The following is a 12,656-nucleotide window of genomic DNA, read 5'->3' as shown; positions in this document are numbered from 1 at the left end:
GAGGACGCTGTTTTCTCCGGCCAGCGATGGACAGGGAACGATGACTTCTTCGGTGTGAAGGACCCGGAGGAGCGCCCCTGGTGATTGGGAGGACGATCAGCAGCCTGGTGTCTTTCCTTTTCCTTTATCCTGTTATCGACACGAATAGCCCTGGTAATTAATGTCTCTAGATCACTGGGTAACTCAAAAGGTGAAAGTCTGTCCTTTATAGCCTCCGACAACCCATTCATGAATGCCTCCACTTGTGCAGGCATATTCCACCCACTGTCTGTTGCAAGGGTTCAGAAGTCAATGGCATAGTCTATCACTGGGCGAGTGTTCTGTTTTAACTGCAGTAAGACTCGGGAAGCTTCCTTAGCAGAGGAAGTGTGATCAAAAATACTGCTAAATGTTCTTTGGAAGAGGTCTAGATCCTGACAGACTGTGGAGCCCCGAGACCACTCCGCAGTGGCCTATGCTGCGGCTCGTCCCGTCAAATGGGACACAATAAATGCTACCCTGGCCTGGTCTGAGGGGAAGTGTGCAGGGTTATGCTTGAAGTGGAGATCACATTGTACAAGGAATGATCTACAATTCTCCGAGTCTCCAGAGAACTTATCTGGTGAAGCCAGGCATAGAATCAGCGTGGGGTTCGCAGGCGTGGCCGGAACAGCGGGCGGATGGCCGGCTGAAGGTTCAACGTGAGCCAGTGGAGAAGCTGCCGAGGTTGGGTCGAGACGAGCCAGAACCTGATGGAGTTGTACAGCGAGGTGGTTAATCTGGGTCGTCACTGCTGACTGGAACTCGCCTTGTCTATCGTTCAGCTCGCGCACCCCGTGACTGACTGAGCGCAGCTGCTCCTCCTGGTGCTGGATCTTAGTGCCCTGGTTGGCAAGAGCTGATTTCCAAATCTTAGAGTCGGCTGAGTCCATATTATGGCCAGTTCGTTCTGTTATGCTCTGGGGCACACAGGAAATGGACTCAAACGCACGACTCACACACAAGAGTCAATTTGGAGAAAATAAAGGCGTTCTTTAATTTTCACATTAAAGAACACTGCGATTCGAACCAAAAACTCTAAACTTACTCAGCTACAAAAACATTAGTTACAAAAATTACTTGCTAGCTATGCTACGACCGAGAGCACATGAATCCCAATACGAACTGGCACAGGACAAAGGGAGGCGTGGACTATATATACATGAGGTAAGGGCACACAGGTGGAAACAATCAAGGCGGGGCTGACAATTACAATGGCAGGAAGTCAAGGGACCTGAAATGAGAATCTAAACACAGAACATGACACAAGACTAACAGATATGACGGGACATTACATTTGGTGTCACGGACTATACAATAGTAGAGCATTGGAACAGGCCCCTTGGCACAGAATGTTTGACAAGCACAATACCAAACTATTCCCTTCTGACTGCATGTGCTCCAAACGCTTCCAATCCCTGCATATCCACATCTCTCTACTAAAACTCTCGTTTGTTTGTTTGTTTGTTCCTAAACTACCTCCAAAATGGTAGACGATAGTGCGACAATTTTAGGCCCACCTTACTCATCGTCGTTCCTTTGATGCTAATGGAAGAGGTTTCCTTGAAATCGGTGTTATATTTTTAAAGTTATTCACATTTTAAAGTTTAAATCTATCTCCTACGGAGGGGGGAGGGAGGGGCGAGGAGGAAGGATAAGGGGGTTGAGGGGGAGGGGGGAAAGGGAGAGGGGAGGGGGTGAGGGGATGGGGGGAGGGGAGAGGGGAAGAGGAGGGAGGAGGGAGGGGGGAGGGGAGGGAGGGGAGGGGAGGGGAGAGAGGGGAGGGGAGGGGGAGGGACAGGGGCGAGTGGGGGAGGAGAGGGTGCTGCACCAATGCAGGAGAGGTTTGGGCCCAACGGGTCCACTTGGTCTAGTATCTCTTAATTGCCAGAACTGTATCTATTTCTAACGCCACACGTAGTAACACATTCCGGCACCCACCACTCTGTGTAAAAAAAAAGTTGCCCTGCACATCTCCTTTAAACTTTACCCCTCTGATTTTAAAACTATGTCCACTGGTATTTGACATTTCCACCCTGAGAAAATAATCCTGGCTGTCTACCTTATCTATGCTTCTTAGAACTTTATATACTTCTGTCAGGTCTTCCCTCAGAGAAAACAATCCAGGTTTGTCCAACCTCTCCTGATTAGCTAATATCCTCCAATCCAGGCAGCATTCTGTTATAGCTCTTCTGCACCCTCTCCAAAGCCTTCACATCCTTTCTGTAATTAAGCGATCTGCATGCAATACTCCAAACGTGGCGGAACTAAAGTTTTATAAAGCTACAACATTATACTTCTTGACTCTTATACTCAATGCCTGAACCAATAAAGGCAAGCATACCATATGCCTTATTTACCACTTGTCTTGCTACTTCCAATAAGCTATAGACTTGGACCTCAAGATTCCTGTGTGCATCAATGGTATTAATGGTCCTGCCATTGACTATACTTTCCGCTTACATTTCACCTCCAAGGTGCAACACCTCACAATGTGTCTGATCAAACACTATCTTCCACTTCTCCTCCCCTGTGTGCAGCTGATCCGTTTCTCGCTGTATCCTTGACATCCCAACTCCACCAATTTGTGTTTGTCTGCAAACGTATTAGCCAACCCATCTATACTTTCATTCAAGTCATCCATGTATTTCACAAACAATACCGATCTCAACACTGATCAAAATGTCCTCCATCCCAGGGTCAAGGTGTAAGCAAGTTAAAAGGAGCGTCGCTCATCAAAATGAGTGTCTATGATTGAAGTAAAACCTACATCAAGGGCAACAAGGATATCAATCCCCAAATGCTCACAGCCATGAGACAAACGTTCTTGAGATGGTTTCTATTTCTCTGGGATATAATTCCAATTTTGCACTGATATCTTTTTCCTTCATTTGCCAATGATATTTCTAATAAATTCAATAACAGCCTGTGCGCTGCTGTGTCTTCGCCAGTGACCGAAGGCCAATGACTCCAGTCTCTCGATCATCTCAATTTATCTTTACAGAGCGCATTTCCTTCTAACGGCCTCAACTCTGAGTAGTTTCCGTTCCATGGCTTCCTTCCAGCGTAAAAAAACAACCGAACCTCCCGAGTCAAAACCGAAAAGAGGAAGTGCTCAGCGACAGAGTGCATTGAAACTTTGACATCAATCATTCCCACTCACTGTGGAAGCAACTACCACCGAGAAAAGGCCACGGCTGAAACAACGTCAAACAGACTTCATTGGAATATTATTTAAAAAACGTCTCTGTTATGTATTGTTGACCGTGGGGGCCGGTAAATACAGCTAGCGTCAATACCAGGTGAGGTGGACAAGATTCAAAAAAGCGAGGCAAACTTTTAAAGATGTTTATTTCGTGGAGTGACAACTGTACGCATTGCCGCGGGTGGAGTAACAGTTCTGATCAAAAGCCACTTTACTCTGGGTTTGGAATTTGACATGCACACACTGCTGAGGAAGGGTCGGTCAGCTGCGTGTTTACTGGTCAGTGCTGGGCGAGCGACCCCGCTTCAAGTCAAGCACGGTGTCATCCCAACACCAGATGCATTTTGCAGAGGAGTGATTGATATATGTGGAGCCAGGCTGTTCGGGAGGTGACTGTTTTAAAAAAAAGCTCGAAGCCCCCCTCGTGTCTGAAGGTAGACTTGCCCGTTGGGTCTGATGAGTCTGACCACAAGTTGTTGTGCGCGGCTCTGAGCGCGGGTGGGATGTGTGTCCTGACAGACGCCGAGTTTGCGGTCTGAGAGAGAGATCACGTTCTCCAGAGCAAGCCTGAGCACAGACACGTTGTTTGAAAGAACCGGGGAGTGGGGAGGTAAGATAAAAGTGGTAGGAACATTGCGAGATCCGCATGGCCGAGAATGTCTGTTGGGGTTTCATTGCTGGAGTTTCATTGCAGGAGTTTCATTGCTGCTGGAGTTTCATTGCTGGAGTTTCATTGCAGGAGTTTCATTGCTGCTGGAGTTTCAACTCCACTCTGCTTGTGCATGTCGAAACCAGTGATCGTGTAGAAAGAGTCGGTATTCTCCCCAGGGCACATTGTTTATTTTTAAACTGTCCTCAGTATAAGTTACATGTGAAACCACGTCTTACTGTCCAGACTGCTGAGATTCACTAGAGCTGCTACGTGCAAATCTTCAGTCGGCAACTTTTTTCCCCATCATACTTAAAAGTGGATGCGAAGTTAGGAGTCGCGTAGATAGGTTGTCTGAAACACGACTCTCTGCGATTTATTCTTCTGCCTTTACAATGACACGGATAAAACACATCATGTATGAACTGGTAAGGCCCCTAGGGAGTATAACCAAACAACACAATCTGGACAGGCACGTGGATACGAAGCGTTCAGAAGCCGAGTGCGGGCAGATGGGTGGAGCCCACTTTGGTCAGTCTGGACAGAGTGGGCAGAAGGGCCTGTTTCCGTGCTGTACAACTCCATGACTCTGCAATGTGTTCAAACACCCCGCAGACCTACCAGTGAAATCATACTACATCATTGCAAGTAAAAATAGATAGATAGTAAGCGAAGATAGCTTGCAATTAAAACATCGCCGGGACAATTCGAGCATAAATTTATATGGAAGTTTATGAAGGAAAGTAATTCTGTCAATAATTTCTATTTGAAATTAGGATAGGTTCCTCGTGTTAGTGTCGGATGATGTCGAACTCTGTCTAGTCACCTCCCTGTTAAATTCAAGATGTATTTCTGCATATGTCCTGTGCATTCCTTCCACCGAATGGAAACTGTTAACAGCGATATCCCAATGAAGGAGTAATTCATGGATCATATCGGTATGCCGTGGAATGAGTGGGGAGCAATCTATCTCTCTTTGTCCTGTTGCTTCCAGTGGTTTGATTGCTGGGTTGACAGTGGCGAGATTGGTGTGATGCTGCCTGTTCACATCGATGCGAGCTGAGCTGTGCTGAATGTGCGGAATCTCAGCAGGGTCAGCGAAGGGTTGGGCTGGTTGGAAACGTTCAGGGAGCCAGCGATCGATCCCTCCGTGTCACTGAGTGAGTGCTGCTAAAAGGTGCGCGTATCCCAACACTGGTTGAGCATTTGGTGGACATTTCAGCAACGCTGCATGTTGATATATCGTTTGTTGGCGTTGATTACTTGGGCATGTGAGCAATGGCCATCTGGGCCGTGGGGTTCCAGCTTGTTACTGTCATTGTAAAGTATTGCTGCTTGCTCCACAGTTGTGGTTTCTTGCTCTTAATCGCCCACACGTTTCAACAACATTGTAAGAACTGGCTTGAATAGGATGGGCGACATTTCAGGAAATGATTACATCTGTTCATTTTATTATTGTATCGTATTAAACTTTGGAGCTGGCTTGAATGGAGCTTTTATAATATAAACACGCATCGACACATAAGACGCAGGAGCAGAATTAGTCCATTCGGCCCATCGAGTCTGCTCCGCCATTCGATCACGGCTGATCTATTTCTTCCTCTCAGCGGGTCAGGCAATATCTATGGAGGAATGGACAATTAATAGACCATAGAACAGTACGGCACACGAACAGGCCCTTCGGCCCACAAGGTCAATGCTGAACGTGATGCCAAGACTGATGAAGGGACCTGACCCGAAACATTGTCTGTTTATTCCGTTCTAAAATTCCTCGTGACAATAAACAATAGACAATAAGTGCAGGAGGAGGCCATTCGGCCCTTCGAGCCAGCATCGCCATTCAATGTGATCATGGCTGATCATTCTCAATCAGTACCCCGTTCCTGCCTTCTCCCCATACCCCCTGACTCCGCTATCCTTAAGAGCTCTATCTAGCTCTCTCTTGAATGCATTCAGAGAATTGGCCTCCACTGCCTTCTGAGGCAGAGAATTCCACAGATTCACAACTCTCTCTGACTGAAAAAGTTTTTCCTCGCTGAGTTCCTCTAGCACTTTATTTTTTGAGTGCATGGCATGGCCTCCGTTTTCCAAGAAAGATTACTGCAAAAAGGGCATATAGGCAAATGAAGGAAGAAAGGTGCTACAGCAACGCTTCTGGTTCTTGTAGTGATCGGGATGGAGGCACGGCAATATATTTTAGGAAAATTAAGAGCATTAGTAGATGCGCTGCATTTTTCTTAATTGATCCACCGACTCTGCCTTAGTATGGACTTTTTAGAAAAGTTGCTTCTGCCGTGGAAGATATGGGAAAAGGTTGTGCAGAGCGGAAACGCAGATTCCATAGTCAGTGGTAGAACCAAAGATAGTGAGGAGGAAGGATTCTGCAGACAAGTTGAAACCAGCCTTGGTTTCTTGTTCCAACCTAACCGCAAAACTATTTCACTGGCACCTCTAGAGAAAATAATCTGCTCAACATAGTGTAATACTTTCACTGTAATTTCGGGTTACACGGGTTGGTATTTCTAGACAATGCAGAAGGAATAATAAGCCGATTGATTCTCATACCGGACACCTTGAAGTTCTAACCAGCCATATTCTTAAAACATAAATATTCTTATCCCATTCATATAAAGTACAAATTGCTGTTTGAATCGGGCAGAGGAGACGTTATGAATATCAAGCACATTTCAGTATGTGTATATCACATTACAGTCGGCGTTTGAAGGTATCACAAAATGCTGGAGTAACTCAGCAGGTCAGGCAGCATCTAGGAGAGAAGGAATGGGATTGGTATTTGAACATCATCTCCTGACATGAACAAGTTATTGTAAGAAATGGTGCAAACCTTTACATTAGAGTGCCTCTTCATTGGTTTGCAGATATGTCCAATCTCTTTAGATTTATCCCTTTGAAAGATTTTCATGAGTATTAGCAGTATTTTACTTGTAGATTATTACTTTACACAACTCTCATTTCACAATATGTTCAGTTAAAAAGTCTCTTAAAACTAATTTTACCATTCTTAATGATATTTCATTTTTTTCTTCTATAAATCAGACTTGACTGTAACTAAGATTTCCTAACCCCATTGTGCAAAGAAATATTCCCTGATCCCAATCAATCTGAAGAAGGGAGGATTTTTTGTCCATTCCCGCCTCAGATGCTTCCTGACCTGCTGAGTTCCTCCATCATTTTATGTCTTGCTCAATATTTGCTGAGTCTGTCCAAATGCTAACACAACAATTCCATTTGTTCAATGTATATTCCTATCCTGTTGTTCTGATGAGTCTGAATATTTCACTTTTTCTTTCTCATTTACATTCTTTTGCATCACTTTTCTCCCTCAAGAACTCTAGCTATTGAGCCATAATCGAAGACTGTAGCATTATTTTTAGTTGAGTGAATGGGAATTATTTCCCTTGATGTAATTGAACATGTTTTTAATTCAAGGTGTAAAAATAATTTTAAAAACTCGCAGTTGCTGGAAATTCTCAAACAAAAGCAAGAGGTTTTAGAAACACACTGCAGATCAGATGCCGCCTAACTTGCTGAGTGTTTCCGGCATTTTCTGTTGTAATTTATGTAACCACTTCAGAATTAATTAATAAAGCCCATAATTAATGAATCCATCATGTTCTACTATTTATTCTCTGCTAGTTTACGATAGGCCCATTCAAAGCATTGTGTCTCTGCAAGCTCTTTGTTATCCAAGTTATCCAATTAATTATATTATTCTGCTCTTTTCCAAGAGCCATATAAGGTTCTCCTTATCATAAGTATATTCAACATACCTGTAAAAGTGACCAATACCCTTTTAACTAATGTGTATAAGATTTGAACAATTCACAGTATTATAAAATTAATTTCATCTCACCTCACCCTGTTCTTTCTCGCATTACCTTAGATCATGCTCTCTGCCCCCCAAAAATAATTCAAGTTTAAATATACCATCTTAATACACATGACTGCTATTTTGTGCTTAATGCAGTCAAACACGAAATGACAGTCCTGTTTTTCATAGGCTGGCTATCAGATTGCCAAATGTGAGGGGGTTGAATGATTGGCTACTCTGCTATCATTCTACAAATTACACTTGAAATTGCTTCAATCTGCTATTTTGGCTGGTGGTCAGCAGCAAGTCCAAAATATGTTGCAAACAATTTGAACCAATGTGAGGCCAAGATTTTTTTTTAAAGGAAATACTCAACAAGCAGCATTTGCAAAGAGAACTAGAGTAATATTTTAGGTTGATGACCTTCTATTGGAAGTAAGTGTGTTTCCTGTTAGCTGATCGAACAATGACTGATGGTATTTACTGATTAGCTCACAGCTGAAACATGTAAAAGAGTCTCTGGGGAAATGAATGTTGTTGTAAGTCCCTCTTAAAAATGTGTTATTTTTGATAATTGGAGAAGCCACTGCTGTTTGCAAGCATAACTTTTTGGAAATGTTAATTTTGTGGTTGTTAAATTGTTACTTAATTTCTAATTTTGAACTGTGTAAAGACAATGTCATTTAATTTATTTTATAATATTTACTTGTATGCCATGTTAGCTCGCAGCATTTATCAGCACGCTTACAGATGAATCATGATGGCACAGGTTTAAGGTGAGAGGGAAGCTTTTTCCACACAGAAGGTGGTGGGTATGTGGAACAAGTTACCAGAGGAGGTAGTTGAGGCAGGTACTATAACAACATCTATATACGGAAACTCTTGTTTGTTTGTTCCTGAACTACAGCCAAAACGGAACACGATAGCGCAACAATTTTAGGCCCACCTTACTCACTGTCATCACTTTGGTGCTAATGGAAGAAGTTTCATTGAAATTGGTGTCATATTTTAAAAGTTATTCACTTTTTAAAGTTTAAATCTATCTCCTTGGGAGGGCGGAGGGTTGGGGGAATAAGGGGGGGGGGGCTGAGGGGGATGGGGGGGAGGGAGGGTGGGCGGGTTAAGGTGGGATGGGGAGGGAGGTGGGGTTGAGGGGCATGGAGTGGGGAGGAGGGGGATAAGGGGGATAGAGGGGGATAAGGGGGATGGAGGGGGAGTGGGGGGATGGATGGGGGAGTGGGGGGATGGAGGGGGGAGTGGGGGGATGGAGGGGGGTGGAAGGGGTGAGGGGAGAGGGGCTGGAAGGGGTAGGGGGTGGTGGGGGGGAGAAGGGAGGTTGGAGTGGGGGGGGAGAAGGGAGGTTGGAGTGGGGGGGGGGGAGAGGGTGCTGCACCAATGCAGGAGAGGTTTGGACCCAATGGGTCCACTTGGTCTATTTAAAATACAATTCGACAGGTACAAAAGATAGGTTTGCAGGTGTATGGGCCAAACAGGCAGGTGGGACTAGCTTAGATGGGGCATCTCGGAAGAGTCAGGCCGAAGGGTCTGTTTCTATGTTCCACGACTCTACATACAAATAGCAAAATAAATTAAGGAATTTCCCATATGCATTCTTGAAGTGGTAACATTCTTCCTGTTAGGGAACAGCTTTCTGTTTTTATATGTATAGAAACAAAAATGTAGTTCATTTCAGGATCATTAACACATGCCAATTATGCTCTTATTTTCACTCTACTCTCTTTGTAAATGTGATTTTTATTCTTGTTAAACTGGTGTACCTTTTAAATTTCTGTAAATATTGAGTCTAATACTTTCTGGATATTATAATTTTGCAACAAAAATAGGCATAGCATTTCTTAATTCTAAATTGCAATAGACAGCTTTGAAATGAAGCATGAGACCTTTAGATATTGAGATTTTTGGAGGTGACAATCTTTCTTAAATGTAATATAACAATAATATAATGTAATATAATATAACAATCTTTCTTATTGTTATAATGACCACAAAGGTTTCCACAGAGTGTATTAAGAACATAGCATAATAATTACAAGCAATACTTCAAAACGCTAGTTGTTTAAGTATTGTAAGGATAGTTTAAAAAGTTACAGTTATAAATGTTTTGGAATTTTTAAAATGTTTTTAAAAACACCAACAAACATCATGAACACATTGACCTATATAGATAGTTTTTGGTACACCTGCTGGATTGAGGACAGGTGGCAGTGTGTGCAGGATGGCAGTCTGAATGTGCATGTGCGAATGTCCATGTCAGGCTGCATCCTGCTGTTTGGTCACATCACTGAAGGCAGGGACAGAGACCGAGCAAAGCTATTCTAAAATGGGTCTCCAGCAGTTGCTGATAGGTTTGTTAATTCCCCTTTGCAAATCTGACCTTTCCAGAATGTAGTTGTGCCAAAATATTGAAAGAAACATCGCTGTCACCTTCTCTCCAGGGCACTCCCTGAGTTTCAATGGCAGCGATTATTCATCGGGGTTCTGAGATCACTGAGAGCCATGAGGGAATGTGGAGTCTTTCACAGACGGGCCATGAAGCCCCTGACGCGACGGTGTGGCTTATTTCTAAAGCACGTGTTTCCATCGGACTTCACGGTGCTCCTTGCATGTGGCCTCGATGCTCCCAGTTCCCCGCCATGCCTCAGGCAGCAGTGGGGTTGTTGTATTTCCACTTGGACATATCCTTGTACATGTTCCTCTGCAGCCTGATAACCTCTTGCTCTGTGAAGGGTTGAAATAGTATATTTTAAGGAGTCTGGTGTTGAATGGGGGGGGGGGGGGGGGGTGGTAATGAGGGCCTCATTGCTGGAGAGAGGATGCTGTCATTGGTACATTGGATCTTCCAGACGGTTTGGGGGATGTTGGGCAGGTTGGGGTAATGGTTTCTTTCCAGTGCCTGCACTAAGCTGTCCAAGTATTAAAGGTCTATAGAAGGACAGTCTCAACAACACAGTAGACCATGAATGTTGCTCTAGGTTTCAAGAAAATGTGGATGAGAGGAAGCAAATAAATTGGATTTTTTTCAGACTTTAAGTTATTACATTGCAAGTTAAAGTAGCCCCAATCTTGGGTATATTGATGGAAAAAAAGGTAGAAAATTCTAGCTTAATTTTTTAATAGATACAGATTATCATGACCTCAAACCCGAGACTCAAAATCTTGCACAATTACATTCTGTTCCAAGATTCCACACATCTACCCGCCCATGTAAGAGACTAAGTGTAAAAACTGCTGGTAACAGGGTGGATGAAGCTGTCTGGGTGAGACAATCGCAGGTCCAGCAACACTTTCTGTGCAACTCTGTTCTGGTTTTGAGGGCTGACTTGGCCATTTCACAATAAAATACCGTTGCAAAGCTGTGTAAAAGCACCATTTGTTGGCATTTTATCATCCTTCCAAAATACACTCTCAATTCAGGATGTTCTACTGGGAAAGTGGTTTGACCTGGACTGCTTATTCCATTTCCGACAGCTTGTTTCCCCTCAATCCCTTTAGAATCAAACTTGTTTTCCGTCAGTTGCTCATCTGTTTAACAGTCTGGCAAAGAACTGGGAAGAAATCCTGGGAATTGGAGTGCCTACTTGAACATGTGGTCACTGTGGGATTCGGACTGCTGTGGCTCTGATTAGTATCCCAGGCCTCGTCACGACACACTGCTGCAAATAGAACAATGCTGTGGTTTTCCATAAAGTGTAAAGCACTACTTAATTTTTAACAATACGGTAAAGTTAAAAATTCAGTTTCACCATAATTTTTCCCATGTAAAGATAAAACATTGCATTGATTAATTCAGTTTATTTTACGCATAAAGAAAACTACTACAAATTGCCAAAGTTGCCATTGTATTTCATGACTGGATTGACAATGGAAGTGATTATTTCCCATTTAGGAAAAGGCTTCACTTAATGCTGCAGCGCATAAACAAATTATTCACCCAATCTGGTCTTTCAACAATAATTTAAACATTTCCGATTGTACCCTTGGTGGTTGACGTTTGACCCATAACTCCTACACAACCCTTCAGTTACGTAAAGGGATCGAACACTATTCTCTCTCTCTCAATCTGCTGTGCGCATATTCAGAACATATTTTAAGAACTTGACCAGTAGTTGGAAGGCAAAATTGTGTTTTGTGTTAATTTCCATTTTTACATCCCTATGTACAGTATTTGGAAGTTCATCTGTCAATTATTATCAGATTATTATCTGAATGGTGTCAAGTTAGGAAGAGGGGATGTTCAACGAGATCTGGGTGTCCTAGTGCATCAGTCACTGAAAGGAAGCATGCAGGTACAGCAGGCAGTGAAGAAAGCCAATGGAATGTTGGCCTTCATAACAAGAGGAGTTGAGTATAGGAGCAAAGAGGTCCTTCTACAGTTGTACCGGGCCCTGGTGAGACAGCACCTGGAGTACTGTGTGCAGTTTTGGTCTCCAAATTTGAGGAAGGATATTCTTGCTATTGAGGGCGTGCAGCGTAGGTTCACTAGGTTAATTCCCGGAATGGCGGGACTGTCGTATGTTGAAAGGCTGGAGCAATTAGGCTTGTATACACTGGAATTTAGAAGGATGAGGGGGGATCTTATTGAAACATATAAGATAATTAGGGGATTGGACACATTAGAGGCAGGAAACATGTTCCCAATGTTGGGGGAGTCCAGAACAAGGGGCCACAGTTTAAGAATAAGGGGTAGGCCATTTAGAACGGAGATGAGGAAGAACTTTTTCAGTCAGAGAGTGGTGAAGGTGTGGAATTCTCTGCCTCAGAAGGCAGTGGAGGCCAGTTCGTTGGATGCTTTCAAGAGCGAGCTGGATAGAGCACTTAAGGATAGCGGAGTGAGGGGGTATGGGGAGAAGGCAGGAACGGGGTACTGATTGAGAGTGATCAGCCATGATCGCATTGAATGGCGGTGCTGGCTCGAAGGGCTGAATGGCCTA

At 43.6% G+C, this 12,656-nt stretch overlaps 1 protein-coding gene across 5 annotated transcripts in view; it reads left to right on the top strand.

Annotated features, from left to right (window-relative positions):
• The window catches only part of LOC144598708 (uncharacterized), a 62,278-nt gene that overhangs the window by 23,048 nt on the left and 26,574 nt on the right, over positions 1 to 12,656 (top strand). For 3 of the 5 annotated variants that reach the window (XM_078409029.1, XM_078409027.1, XM_078409024.1), the window contains exon 1: positions 3,188 to 3,320. The exons of 1 other annotated variant lie outside the window; for it this stretch is intronic. The gene's annotated coding sequence lies outside the window, so the exon portion shown is untranslated. Of the gene's footprint in view, positions 1 to 3,187; positions 3,321 to 3,480; positions 3,503 to 12,656 lie in introns of those variants that run through there. One more of the 5 variants, XM_078409028.1, reaches the window with a different exon arrangement.

The sequence above is a fragment of the Rhinoraja longicauda genome, chromosome 12 (assembly GCF_053455715.1).
Source record: "Rhinoraja longicauda isolate Sanriku21f chromosome 12, sRhiLon1.1, whole genome shotgun sequence".
In the NCBI taxonomy this organism is placed as follows: Eukaryota; Metazoa; Chordata; class Chondrichthyes; order Rajiformes; family Arhynchobatidae; genus Rhinoraja; species Rhinoraja longicauda.
This window is presented reverse-complemented; position numbering and strand designations above follow the sequence as displayed.